This window comes from Meles meles, chromosome 5 (assembly GCF_922984935.1).
Source record: "Meles meles chromosome 5, mMelMel3.1 paternal haplotype, whole genome shotgun sequence".
NCBI lineage: Eukaryota > Metazoa > Chordata > Mammalia > Carnivora > Mustelidae > Meles > Meles meles.
The window spans coordinates 153,150,731-153,165,978 of NC_060070.1; the positions used below are offsets into that span (position 1 = coordinate 153,150,731).

At 40.8% G+C, this 15,248-nt stretch overlaps 1 pseudogene; it reads left to right on the forward strand.

Annotated features, from left to right (window-relative positions):
* Window positions 1-2,869: 2,869 nt before the first annotated feature.
* On the forward strand, window positions 2,870-3,808 carry LOC123942495 (annotated as a pseudogene).
* The last annotated feature ends 11,440 nt before the right edge of the window (window positions 3,809-15,248 follow it).

A 15,248-nucleotide genomic window follows, 5' to 3' on the forward strand; every position in this document is an offset into this window, starting at 1 on the left:
ATGCATGACCACTCTAGTTCTCTCTCACGGGCTCTCCCTGTCTCTCAAATAAATAAATAAAAACTTTAAAAAAGACTTAGAAGAGTTAAAATGTACTGTATGTCTATTTGAACATGACAAAACTGAAATACTCATTCTCTGATGTCTGGTTGGTTGGGATAGAACTATGCTTCTTCAGTACTAAGCAGCTAGATGACAATAGCCTTTCAACTCATGTGAGAGCTGGTAATGTGTCTGATCTAGTGTGACTGACTCTGCAAAATAGCTCCAGAAAGGTGATACTTAGCCTAAATCTACGGATATCTTAGATTTTGTATAATATGGAAATAACATTTTCATTATCCTTGTAGTACTTCACGGTTTCCATTATAGTGCTTTGACATGTCTTTGCTTTGAGAATGTACCTGTCTATATCTCTGTGTTTATCTATTTAATTATTTCATCATAGAGACTGATGTAAAAGCATTATACTTTGTACATAGATTACACAACTGGATAACTTTTAAAATGTTTAATCTGATTAGAATGTTATTGTGAATACTCCTGCCTTTCTCAGGAGTTTCAGCTGCTCTGGTGGCTAACGTGTGAAGAGAGATCTGCAGAATAAAGAGGAAAGTTTGACTACTGGGTTTTTAGGGTTCCAAAGCCAATGGATATGGAGGGCCAATGAATTTCTGGAGATCCTCTTAAATGGGTACAGTCATTTTAAGCATCTTTTTTAAAAAATTTTATTTATTTTTTATTTTTTATAAACATATAATGTATTTTTATCCCCAGGGGTACAGGTCTGTGATTCGCCAGGTTTACACACTTCACAGCACTCTCCATAGCACATACCCTCCCTAATGTCCATAACCCCCCTTCCCATTTCCCAAACCCCCTCCCCCCAGCAACCCTCAGTTTGTTTTCTGAGATTAAGAGTCACTTATGATTTGTCTCCCTCCTGATCCCATCTTGTTTCATTTATTCTTTTCCCACCCTCCGAACCCCCCATGTTGTATCTCCCTTTCCTCATATCAGGGAGATCATATGATAGTTGTCTTTCTCTGATTGACTTATTTCACTAAGCATGATACCCTGTAGTTCCATTCACGTCATCGCAAATGGCAAGATTTCATTTCTTTTGATGGCTGCATAGTATTCCATTGTGTATATATACCACATCTTCTTTATCCATTCATCTGTTGATGGACATCTAGGTTCTTTCCGTGGTTTGGCTATTGTAGACATTGCTGCTATAAACATTCGGGTGCACGTGCCCCTTCAGATCCCTACATTTGTATCTTTAGGGTAAATACCCAGTAGTGCAGTTGCTGGGTCATAGGATAGTTCTATTTTCAACATTTTGAGGAACCTCCATGCTGTTTTCCAGAGTGGTTGCACCAGCTTGCATTCCCACCAACAGTGGAGGAGGGTTCCCCTTTCTCCGCATCCTTGCCAGCATCTGTCATTTCCTGAATTGTTAATTTTAGCCATTCTGACTGGTGTGAGGTGATATCTCATTGTAGTGTTGATTTGTATTTCCCTGATGCCGAGTGATGTGGAGTACTTTTACAACAGATGGTCTGTTGGCCATCTGGATGTCTTCTTTGCAGAAATGTCTGTTCATGTCCTCTGTCCATTTCTTGATTGGATTATTTGTTCTTTGGGTGTTGAGTTTGCTAAGTTCCTTATAGATTTTGGACACTAGCTCTTTATCTGATATGTCGTTTGCAAATATCTTCTCCCATTCTGTCAGTTGTCTTTTGGCTTTGTTAACTGTTCCCTTTGCTGTGCAAAAGCTTTAGATCTTGAAGAAATCCCAATAGTTCATTTTTGCCCTTCCTTCCCTTGCCTTTGGCGATGTTCCTAGGAAGATGTTGCTGCAGATGAGGTCGAAGAGGTTGCAATTTTAAGCATCTTTAGGGAAAAGGTAAGCACTGTATTTGGATCATGATATTTTTGGTTCTCTGTGATTGAGTATATATTTGTTTGCTACCATACAGGAAGAAAAAAAAGTGCAGCTTTCATCAATATATTAGTCAATTCTGCCATAATGTTTATAAGCAGAATTAGTATTAGTATTTTGCATGTAATCGGATTTTTTGTGTAAATACGTTCTTGGTCTTCAATTCCTGTATCTGAATGCATTTTTGAGATTATATTGTATTATATTCTTTTTTTTTTTTTATTTGACAGAGAGAAATCACAAGTAGGCAGAGAGGCAGGCAGAGAGAGAGAGGAGGAAGCAGGCTCCCCGCGGAGCGGAGAGCCTGATGCGGGGCTCGATATCAGGACCCTGGGATCATGACCTGAGCCTAAGGCAGAGGCTTTAACTCACTGAGCCACCCAGGCGCCCCTATATTGTATTATATTCTATGGCATGTGTGGTGTGTGCAAATCTTATCGTGTAGAATCTTGAGAACATATTTAGGTTAACGTCTCTCCCTCTGTCTGCATCTCCTTTTGATTGTTTCTGATTGTTCTCCCTCTTTCCCCCCATCCCCATTCTTTCTACAATATGTATATACTTACAGTACTTTTACTCTTATTAAGTACTTATAAAGCACTTAAGTACTTTAAGTCTTATTAAGCTCAGTCTGAGAGACATTTCATACCTATGACTAATGCAAACACATGGGCCATTATTTCTTTTTTTTTTTAACCAAATATTAATGCTATCCTTTTTGGCATTATGTGGAACTGTACTGGCATGAAGTGCATCAATTGTAAAAAACACATCATTGATTCACATAGTTACTGATAAAAATCCAATGCCCTATCATTAATATGAGATATCTGCCCCATCAACTATTTTTTTTATTTTTGAAGGTTTCTTTTAAAAGCTGCTAAGTGATTGGTCCTGACAGGAAACATATGCTAACAGAGGATGGAACAGAAGAATGGCAGTTCTTTCACGGGCTTTATCCTGCTGAGATTCTCTGACCGGCCTCAACTGGAGCTAGTCCTCTTTGTGGTCCTCCTGATCTTCTATCTGTTCACTCTGCTGGGAAACACCACCATCATTGCCTTGTCCCACCTCGACCCACATCTTCAGACTCCCATGTACCTTTTCCTCTCCAACCTAAGCTTTCTGGACCTGTGTTACACGACCAGCACTGTCCCGCAGCTCCTGGCTCATCTCAGGACAGCAGAGAAGTCTATCTCATTTGGGGGCTGTGTAGTTCAGCTGTTTGTTGCTCTAGGGCTGGGATGCACGGAATGCATTCTGTTAGGGGTCATGGCATTTGACCGCTATGCAGCCTTCTGCAAGCCCCTGCAGTACACCGTGATCATGCACCCCCGTCTCTGTGCCCTCATGGCTTCTGCATCGTGGTTCATTGGTTTTGCCAACTCCTCATTGCAAACAATGCTCATCTTCATTGTACCACTTTGTGGGAGAAATAAAATAGACCACTTCTATTGTGAGATCCCTCCACTACTCAAGCTTGCCTGTGTTGACACCACTGTGTATGAGTCAGAGATTTTCTTCGCTAGTGTGATCATTCTCCTCATACCTGTGACATTAATCATCTTCTCCTATGGTTAGATCGTCAGGGTGGTCTTAAGAATACAGTCATCTGCAGGGCAGAGGAAAGCGTTTGGCACATGTGGGTCCCACATCACAGTGGTCTCCCTGTTCTATGGCACGGCCATCTATGCTTACCTCCAGCCCAGCGACAACTACTCCCAGGATCAGGTCAAGTTTCTTTCTCTGTTTTACACCATTGTCACCCCCATGGTCAACCCTGTCATATATACGATGAGGAACAAGGATATGACTGGGGCAATGAAGAAGGTACTTTGCAGGGGCCATGCCTCCAAATGACTGGGCGGGGAAGACATTTTGAAGGAACAAAATGACTGCCCGAGATTTTAAAGGAGAATATGTCCTCCCCATGTCATCCAAAATTTCCTGTGACATTTCTCAAGGGAATTTCCTTACCTAATGCTTTAATGTAAGTGAGTGCTCAAAATCAAAGTTCATGGGTTTATGAATCCTCTAGAGTTGGTCCAAGAGAGTCTGCATCATATTTCTTTTTTTTTTTACTCTTTTTTTTAATTTGTTTATTTACAGCATAACAGTGTTCATTGTTTTGTCATCACACCCAGTGCTCCATGCAGTACGTGCCCTCCCTATTACCCACCACCTGGTTCCTCAACCTGCCACCCCCCCGCCCCTTCAAAACCCTCTGGTTGTTTTTCAGAGTCCATAGTCTCTCATGGTTCATCTCCCCTTCCAGTTTCCCTCAACTCCCTCTCCTCTCCATCTCCCCATGTCCTCCATGTTCTTTGCGTTGCTCCACAAATAAGTGAGACCATATGATACTTGACTCTCTCTGCTTGACTTATTTCGCTCAGCATAATCTCTTCCATTCCCGTCCATGTTGCTACAAAAGTTGGGTATTCATCCTTTCTGATGGAGGCATAATACTCCATTATGTATATGGACCACATCTTCCTTATCCATTCATCCGTTGAAGGGCATCTTGGTTCTTTCCACAGTTTGGCGACCGTAGCCATTGCTGCAATAAACATTGGGGTACAGATGGCCCTTCTTTTCACCACATCTGTATCTTTGGGGCAAATACCCAGCACTGCAATTGCAGGGTCATAGGGAAGCCCTATTCTTAATTTCTTCAGGAATCTCCACACTGTTCTCCAAAGTGGCTGCACTAACTTGCATTCCCACCAACAGTGTAAGAGGGTTCCCCTTTCTCCATATCCTCTCCAACACACGTTGTTTCCTGTCTTGCTAATTTTGGCCATTCTAACTGGTGTCAGGTGGTATCTCAATGTGGTTTTAATTTGAATCTCCCTGAAGGCTAGTGATGATGAACATTTTTTCATGTGTCTGATAGCCATTTCTATGTCTTCATTGGAGAAGTGTCCGTTCATATCTTCTCCCCATTTTTGGATATGATTATCTGTTTTTTGTGTGTTGAGTTAGAGAAGTTCTTTATAGATCCTGGATATCAACCTTTTGTCTGTACTGTCATTTGCAAATATCTTCTCCCATTCCGTGGGTTGCCTTTTTGTTTTGTTGACTGTTTCCTTTGCTGTGCAGAAGCTTTTGATCCTGAAGAAGTCCCAAAAGTTCATTTTTGCTTCTGTTTCCTTGGCCATTGGAGACATAACTTGAAAGAAGTTGCTGTGGCTGATATTGAAGAGGTTACTGCCTATATTCTCCTCTAGGATTCTGATAGATTCCTGTCTCACGTTGAGGTCTTTTATCCATTTCGAGTTTATCTTTGTGTATGGTGTAAGAGAATGGTCGAGTTTCATTCTTCTACATATCGCTGTCCAGTTTTCCCAGCACCATTTATTGAAGAGACTGTCTTTTTTCCATTGAATATTTTTTCCTGTTTTGTCGAAGATTATTTGACCATAGAGTTGAGGGTCCATATCTGGGCTCTCCACTCTGTTCCACTGGTCTATGTGTCTGTTTTTATGCCAGTACCACGCTGTCTTGGTGATCACAGCTTTGTAGTAAAGCTTGAAATCGGTAACGTGACGCCGCCAGTTTTGTTTTTGTTTTTCAACATTTCCTTAGCAATTAGGGATCTCTTCTGGTACCATACAAATTTTAGGATTATTTGCTCCAGCTCTTTGAAAAATACCGGTGGAATTTTGATCGGAATGGCATTAAAAGTATAGATTGCTCTAGGCAGTATAGACATTTTAACAATGTTTATTCTTCCAATCCAAGAGCATGGAATGGTCTTCCATCTTTTTGTGTCTTCTTCAATTTCTTTCATGAGTGTTCTGTAGTTCCTCGAGTACAGGTCCTTTACCTCTTTGGTTAGGTTTATTCCCAGGTATCTTATGGTTCTTGGAGCTATAGTAAATGGAATCGATTCTCTAATTTTCCTTTCTGTATTTTCATTGTTAGTGTATAAGAAAGCCACTGATTTCTGTATTTTGACTTGGTATCCTGCCACATTACTGAATTGCTGTATGAGTTCTAGTAGTTTGGGGGTGGAGTCTTTGGGGTTTTCCATATAAAGAATCATGTCATCTGCGAAGAGAGAGAGTTTGACTTCTTCCTTGCCAATTTGGATACCTTTTATTTCTCTTTGTTGTCTGATTGTCTTGCTAGAACTTCTAATACTATGTTGAACAAGAGTGGTGAGAGTGGGCATCCTTGTCGTGTTCCTGATCTCAACGGGAAGGTTGCAAGCTTTTTCCCATTGAGGATGATATTTGCTGTGGGTCTTTCATAGATAGATTTTATGAAGTTCAGGAATGTGCCCTCTATCGGTATACTTTGAAGCGTTTTCATCAGGAAAGGATGCTGGATTTTGTCAAATGCTTTTTCTGCATCAAGGGAGAGGACCATGTGGTTCTTCTCTCTTCTCTTATTGATTTGTTCTATCACATTGATTGATTTGCGAATGTTGAACCAAACTTGCAACCCAGGGATGAATCCCACCTGGTCATGGTGGATAATCTTTTGAATGTGCTGCTGGATCCTGTTTGCTAGGATCTTGTTGAGAATCTTTGCATCTATATTCATCAGGGATATTGGTCTGAAATTCTCCTTTTTGGTAGGGTCTTTGCCTGGTTTGGGGATCAGGGTAATGCTGGCTTCATAAAAAGAGTCTGGAAGTTGTCCTTCTGCTTCAATTTTTTGGAACAGCTTCAGGAGATTGGTGTTATTTCTTCTTTGAATGTTTGGTAGACTTCCCCAGGGAATCCGTCAGGTCCTGGGCTCTTGTTTTTTGGGAGGTTTTTGACCACTGCTTCAATCTCGTTAATAGATATGGTCTATTCAGGTTGTCAATTTCTTCCTGGTTCAATTTTGGGAGTCTGTAGCTTTTCAGGAATGCATCCATTTCATCTAGGTTGCTTAGCTTATTGGCATATAACTGTTGGTAAAGCTTCCGATGATTGTTTCTATTTCCTTGGTGTTAGTTGTGATCTCTCCCTTTTCATTCATAATTTTATTAATTTGGGATTTCTCTCTTTTATTTTGGATTGGTGTGGCCAATGGTTTATCGATCTTATTGATTCTTTCAAAAAACCAGCTTCTAGTTTCATTGATACATTCTACTGTATCTCTGGTGTCTACCTCATTGATCTCTGCTCTAATCTTGATTATCTCCGTTCTTGCATGCGGAGTTGGTTTGATTTGTTCTTGATTCTCCAGTTCTTTAAGGTGTAGAGACAGCTGGAGTATTCTGGATTTTTAAATTTTTTTGAGGGAGGCTTGGATGGCTATGTATTTCCCCCTTAGAATCGCCTTTGCTGTATCCCATAGGTTTTGGACCGAAGTGTCTTCATTCTCATTGGTTTCCATGAACTGTTTAAGTTCTTCTTTAATCTCCTGGTTGATCAAAGCATTCTTAAGCCAGGTGGTCTTTAGCCTCCAGGTGTTTGAGTTCCTTCTGAACTTTTCCTTGTGATTGAGTTCCAGTTTCAAAGCATTGTGATCTGAGAATATGCAGGGAATAATGTCAGTCTTTTGGTATCGGTTGAGTCCTGCTTTCTGACCCAGTATGTGGTCTATTCTGGAAGAGGTTCCATGTGCACTTGAGAAGAATGAGTATTCTGTTGTTTTAGGGTGGAATGGAACTCGCCCATTCTCTTACACCGTACACAAAGATAAACTCGAAATGGATAAACAACCTCAATGTGAGACAGGAATCCATCAAAATCCTAGAGGAGAACATAGGCAGTAACCTCTTCAATATCAGCCACAGTAACTTCTTTCAAGATATGTCTCCAGAGACCAAGGAAACAAAAGCAAAAATGAACTTTTGGGACTTCTTCAAGATCAAAAGCTTCTGCACAGCAAAGGAAACAGTCAACAAAACAAAAAGGCAACCCACGGAATGGGAGAAGATATTTACAAATGACAGTACAGACAAAAGGTTGATATCCAGGATCTATAAAGATCTTCTCAAACTCAACACACACAATACAGATAATCATATCAAAAAATGGGGAGAAGATATGAACAGACACTTCTCCAACGAAGACATAGAAATGGCTCTCAGACACATGAAAAAATGTTCATCATCACTAGCCATCAGGGAGATTCAAATTAAAACCACATTGAGATACCACCTGACACCAGTTAGAATGGCCAAAATTAGCAAGACAGGAAACAACGTGTGTTGGAGAGGATGTGGAGAAAGGGGAACCCTCTTACACTGTTGGTGGGAATGCAAGTTAGTGCAGCCACTTTGGAGAACAGTGTGGAGATTCCTGAAGAAATTAAGAATAGGGCTTCCTGAAATTATGCTGAGCGAAATAAGTCAAGCAGAGAGAGTCAAGTATCATATGGTCTCACTTATTTGTGGAACATAACAAATAACATGGAGGACATGGGGAGATGGAGAGGAGAGGGAGTTGAGGGAAACTGGAAGGGGAGATGAACCATGAGAGACTATGGACTCTGAAAAACAACCAGAGGGTTATGAAGGGGCGGCAGGGGGGTGGGGGGGTGGGAGGTTGAGGAACCAGATGGTGGGTAATAGGGAGGGCACGTACTGCATGGAGCACTGGGTGTGATGCCAAAACAATGAACACTGTTATGCTGTAAATAAACAAATAAAAAAATAAAAAATAATTAAAAAATTAAATTAAATTAAAAAAAAAAACTCATAAAGGAAAAAAAAAAAAAAAAGACTATGCAACCACCAAGCCGACACTGCAGGAAATATTAAGGGGGGTCTTATAAAAGAGGAAAAATACTAAGACCTTCTCCAGAATAACCACATAATAGATCACAAAGCAGGACTGAACCGATACCTAAAGACTGACATTATTCCCTGCATATTCTCAGATCACAATGCTTTGAAACTGGAACTCAATCACAAGGAAAAGTTCAGAAGGAACTCAAACACCTGGAGGCTAAAGACCACCTGGCTTAAGAATGCTTTGATCAACCAGGAGATCAAAGAAGAACTTAAACAATTCATGGAAAACAATGAGAATGAAGACACTTCGGTCCAAAACCTATGGGATACAGCATGGAGCACTGGGTGTGATGCCAAAAAAATGAACACTGTTATGCTGTAAATAAACAAATAAAAATAAAAATAAAGGTCAAGATGGCGGAGAAGTAGCAGCCTGAGACTACATCAGGTAGCAGGAGATCAGCTCGATAGCATATCTAAACATTGCAAACACCTACAAATCCAACTGGAGAGCGAAGAGAAGAAGAACAGCAACTCTAGAAACAGAAAATCAACCACTTTCTGAAAGGTAGGACTGGTGGAGAAGTGAATCTAAAATGACGGGAAGATAGACCGCGGGGGGAGGGTCTGGCTCCCGGCAAGCGGCAGAGCAACGGAGCACAAAATCAGGACTTTTAAAAGTCTGTTCCACTGAAGGACATTGCTCCAGAGGCTAAACCAGGGTGAAGCCCACGCAGGGTCAGCGTGGCCCCAGGCCCCGCAGGGTCACAGAAGGACCGGGGGTGTCAGAGTGTCAGAGAGCTCACAGGTATTAGAACGGAGAAGCCGGCTGCAGAGACAGAGCCGAGGACTGAACTCTCAGCTCGGGGTTACCTTGAACTGGTCGCGGGCTGGGTGAGCTCAGAGCGCGGCTAGAGGCTGGGGATACGGGAGTGATTGAGAGGTGTCCTCTGGGGGCGCACTGAGGAGTGGGGCTCCGGGCTCTCGGCTCCTCCGGGCCGGAGACTAGGAGGCCGCCATTTTCATTCCCGTCCTCCAGAACTCTACGGAAAGCGTTCAGGGAACAGAAGCTCCCAAAAGCGAACCCGAGCCGATTACGTAGTCCGGCCGCCGGTAAGGGCGGTGCAATCCCGCCTCGGGCAAAGACACTTGAGAGTCACTACAACAGGCCCCTCCCCCAGAAGATCAACAAAATATCCAGCCAGGACGAAGTTCATCTATCAAGGAGAAAGCAGGTTCAATTCCTAAGACAGCAAAGCAATTCCAGAGGAGGAGAAAGCAAAGCACGGAACTCATGGCTTTCTCCCCATGATTCTTTAGTCTTGCGGCTACTTCAGTTTTTTTTTTTTTTTTTTTCAATTCTTTTTTCTTTTTTTTTTTCTTCTTCTGCTAAATTTTTTAAAACTTTTACCCTTTTCTTTTTTAATGTTTTTTGACTAGTTCATCTAAATATATATATATTTTCTTTCTTTTTTATATTTTTTATTTGTTTTATTTTTTAAATTTTTTTTTTCAGAACCTGTTTATATCCCGTTTCTCCCCCCCACAATTAGGGGTCTCTTCTGATTTGGTTACAGCGCATTTTTCTGGGGTCTTTGCCACCCTTTTAGTTGTTTATTTGCTCCTTCATATCCTCTTATCTGGACAAAATGACAAGGCGGTAAAAATCACCACAAACAAAAGAACAAGAGACAGTACCGAAGGCTAGGGACCTAATCAACACAGACGTGGGTAATATGTCAGATCAAGAGTTCAGAATGACGATTCTGAACATTCTAGCCGGGCTCGAAAAAGGCATGGAAGATATTAGAGAAACCCTCTCTGGAGATATTAAAGCCCTTTCTGGAGAAATTAAAGAACTAAAATCTAACCAAGTTGAAATCAAAAAAGCTATTAATGAGGTGCAATCAAAAATGGAGGCTCTCACTGCTAGGATAAATGAGGCAGAAGAAAGAATTAGTGATATAGAAGACCAAATGACAGAGAATAAGGAAGCCGAGCAAAAGAGGGACAAACAGCTACTGGACCATGAGGGGAGAATTCGAGAGATAGTGACACCATAAGACGAAACAACATTAGAATAATTGGGATTACAGAAGAAGAAGAAAGAGAGAGGGGAGCAGAAGGTCTATTGGAGAGAATCATTGGAGAGAATTTCCCTAATATGGCAAAGGGAACAAGCATCAAAATCCAGGAGATGCAGAGAACCCCCCTCAAAGTCAACAAGAATAGGTCCACACCCCGTCACCTAATAGTAAAATTGACAAGTCTTAGTGACAAAGAGAAAATCCTGAAAGCAGCCCGAGAAAAGAAGTCTGTAACATACAATGGTAAAAATATTAGATTGGCGGCAGACTTATCCACAGAGACCTGGCAGGCCAGAAAGAGCTGGCATGATATATTCAGAGCACTGAACGAGAAAAACATGCAGCCAAGAATACTCTATCCAGCTAGGCTATCATTGAAAATAGAAGGAGAGATAAAAAGCTTCTAGGACAAACAAAAACTGAAAGAATTTGCAAACACCAAACCAGCTCTACAGGAAATATGGAAAGGGGTCCTCTAAGCAAAGAGAGAGCCTAAAAGTAGTAGATCAGAAAGGTACAGAGACAATATACAGTAACAGTCACCTTACAGGCTAATAATGGCACTAAATTCATATCTCTCAATAGTTACCCTGAATGTTAATGGGCTAAATGCCCCAATCAAAAGACACAGGGTATCAGAATGGATAAAAAAACAAAACCCATCAGTATGTTGCCTACAAGAAACTCATTTTAGACGCGAAGACACCTCCAGATTTAAAGTGAGGGGGTGGAAAACAATTTACCATGCTAATGGGCATCAGAAGAAAGCTGGGGTGGCAATCCTTATATCAGATCAATTAGATTTGAAGCCAAATACTATAATAAGAGATGAGGAAGGACACTATATCCTACTCAAAGGGTCTGTCCAACAAGAAGATCTAACAATTTTAAATATCTATGCCCCTAACGTGGGAGCAGCCAACTATATCAACCAATTAATAACAAAATCAAAGAAACACATCAATAATAATACAATAATAGTAGGGGACTTGAACACTCCCCTCACTGAAATGGACAGATCATCCAAGCAAAAGATCAACAAGGAAATAAAGGCCTTAAATGACACACTGGACCAGATGGACATCACAGATATATTCAGAACATTTCATCCCAAAGCAACAGAATACACATTCTTCTCTAGTGCACATGGAACCTTCTCCAGAATAGATCACATCCTGGGTCACAAATCAGGTCTCAACCGGTATCAAAAGATTGGGATCATTCCCTGCATATTTTCAGAGCACAATGCTCTGAAGCTAGAACTCAATCACAAGAGGAAAGCTGGAAAGAACCCAAATACATGGAGACTAAACAGCATCCTTCTAAAGAATGAATGGGTCAACCAGGAAATTAAAGAAGAACTGAAAAAATTCATGGAAACAAATGATAATGAAAACACAACAGTTCAAAATCTGTGGGACACAGCAAAGGCAGTCCTGAGAGGAAAATATATAGCGGTACAAGCCTTTCTCAAGAAACAAGAAAGGTCTCAAGTACACAACCTAACCCTACACGTAAAGGAGCTGGAGAAAGCACAAGAAAGAAACCCTAAACCCAGCAGGAGAAGAGAAATCATAAAGATCAGAGCAGAAATCAATGAAATAGAAACCAAAAAAAATTTAAAAATCAATGAAACTAAGAGCTGGTTCTTTGAAAGAATCAATAAGATTGATAAACCCCTGGCCAGACTCATCAAAAAGAAAAGAGAAAGGACCCAAATCAATAAAATCATGAATGAAAGAGGAGAGATCACAACTAACACCAAAGAAATGCAGACAATTATAAGAACATACTATGAGCAACTCTACGCGAACAAATTTGACAATCTGGAAGAAATGGATGCATTCCTAGAGACATATAAACTACCACAACTGAACCAGGAAGAAATAGAAAACCTGAACAGGCCCATAACAAGTAAGGAGATTGAAACAGTCATCAAAAATCTCCAAACAAACAAAAGCCCAGGGCCAGACGGCTTCCCAGGGGAATTCTACCAAACATTTAAAGAAGAACTAATTCCTATTCTCCTGAAAATGTTCCAAAAAATAGAAATGGAAGGAAAACTTCCAAACTCATTTTATGAGGCCAGCATCACCTTGATCCCAAAACCAGACAAGGATCCCACCAAAAAAGAGAACTACAGACCAATATCCTTGATGAACACAGACGCAAAAATTCTCGCCAAAATACTAGCCAATAGGATTCAACAGTACATTAAAAGGATTATTCACCACGATCAAGTGGGATTTATTCCAGGGCTGCAGGGTTGGTTCAACATCCACAAATCAATGTGATAGAACACATTAATAAAAGAAAGAACAAGAACCATATGATACTCTCAATAGATGCTGAAAAAGCATTTGACAAAGTACAGCATCCCTTCCATATCAAAACTCTTCAAAGTGTGGGGATAGAGGGCACATACCTCAATATTATCAAAGACATCTATGAAAAACCCACCGCAAATACCATTCTCAATGGAGAAAAACTGAAAGCTTTTCCGCTAAGGTCAGGAACACGGCAGGGATGTCCAATATCACCACTGCTATTCAACATAGTACTAGAAGTCCTAGCCTCAGCAATCAGACAACAAAAGAAATTAAAGGCATCCAAATTGGTAAAGAAGAAGTCAAACTATCACTCTTCGCAGATGATATGATACTATATGTGGAAAACCCAAAAGACTCCACTCCAAAACTGCTAGAACTTGTACAGGAATTCAATAAAGTGTCAGGATATAAAATCAATGCACAGAAATCAGTTGCATTTCTGTACACCAACAACAAGACAGAAGAAAGAGAAATTAAGGAGTCAATCCCATTTACAATTGTACCCAAAACTATAAGATACCTAGGAATAAACCTAACCAAAGAAACTAAGAATCTATACCTAGAAAATTATAAAGTACTCATGAAAGAAATTGAGGAAGACACAAAAAAATGGAAAAATGTTCCATGCTCCTGGATTGGAAGAATTAATATTGTGAAAATGTCTATGCTACCTAAAGCAATCTACACATTTAATGCAATCCCTATCAAAATACCATCCATTTTTTTCAAAGAAATGGAACAAATAATCCTAAAATTTATATGGAACCAGAAAAGACCTCGAATAGCCAAAGGAATATTGAAAAAGAAAGCCAAAGTGGGTGGCATCACAATTCCGGACTTCAAGCTCTATTACAAAGCTGTCATCATCAAGACAGCATGGTACTGGCACAAAAACGGACACATAGATCAGTGGAACAGAATAGAGAGCCCAGAAATCGACCCTCAACTCTATGGTCAACTAATCTTCGACAAAGCAGGAAAGAATGTCCAATGGAAAAAAGACAGCCTCTTCAATAAATGGTGCTGGGAAAATTGGACAGCCACATGCAGAAAAATGAAATTGGACCACTTCCTTACACCACACACGAAAATAGACTCCAAGTGGATGAAGGACCTCAATGTGAGAAAGGAATGCATCAAAATCCTTGAGGAGAATGCAGGCAACAACCTCTTCGACCTCAGCCGTAGCAACATCTTCCTAGGAACAACGGCAAAGGCAAGGGAAGCAAGGGCAAAAATGAACTATTGGAATTTCATCAAGATCAAAAGCTTTTGCACAGCAAAGGAAACCGTTAACAAAACCAAAAAACAACTGACAGAATGGGAGAAGATATTTGCAAACGACATCAGATAAAGGGCTAGTATCCAAAATCTATAAGGAACTTAGCAAACTCAACACCCAAAGAACAAACAATCCAATCAAGAAATGGACAGAGGACATGAACAGACATTTCTGCAAAGAAGACATCCAGATGGCCAACAGACACATGAAAAAGTGCTCCACGTCACTCGGCATCAGGGAAATACAAATCAAAACCACAATGAGATAACACCTCACACCAGTCAGAATGGCTAAAATTAACAAGTCAGGAAATGACAGATGCTGGCGAGGATGCGGAGAAAGGGGAACCCTCCTCCACTGTTGGTGGGAATGCAAGCTGGTGCAACCACTCTGGAAAACAGCATGGAGGTTCCTCAAAATGTTGAAAATAGAACTACCCTATGACCCAGCAATTGCACTACTGGGTATTTACCCTAAAGATACAAACATAGTGATCCGAAGGGGCACGTGTACCCGAATGTTTATAGCAGCAATGTCTACAATAGCCAAACTATGGAAAGAACCTAGATGTCCATCAACAGATGAATGGATAAAGAAGAAGTGGTATATATACACAATGGAATACTATGCAGCCATCAAAAGAAATGAAATCATGCCATTTGCGACGACGTGGATGGAACTAGAGCGTATCATGCTTAGTGAAATAAGTCAATCGGAGAAAGACAACTATCATATGATCTCCCTGATATGAGGACATGGAGAAGCAACATGGGGGGGTAGGGGGATCGGAGAAGAATAAATGAAACAAGATGGGATTGGGAGGGAGACAAACCATAAATGACTCTTAATCTCACAAAACAAACTGGGGGTTGCGGGGGGAGGTGGGATTGGGAGAGGGGGAGGGGGCTATGGACATTGGGGAGGG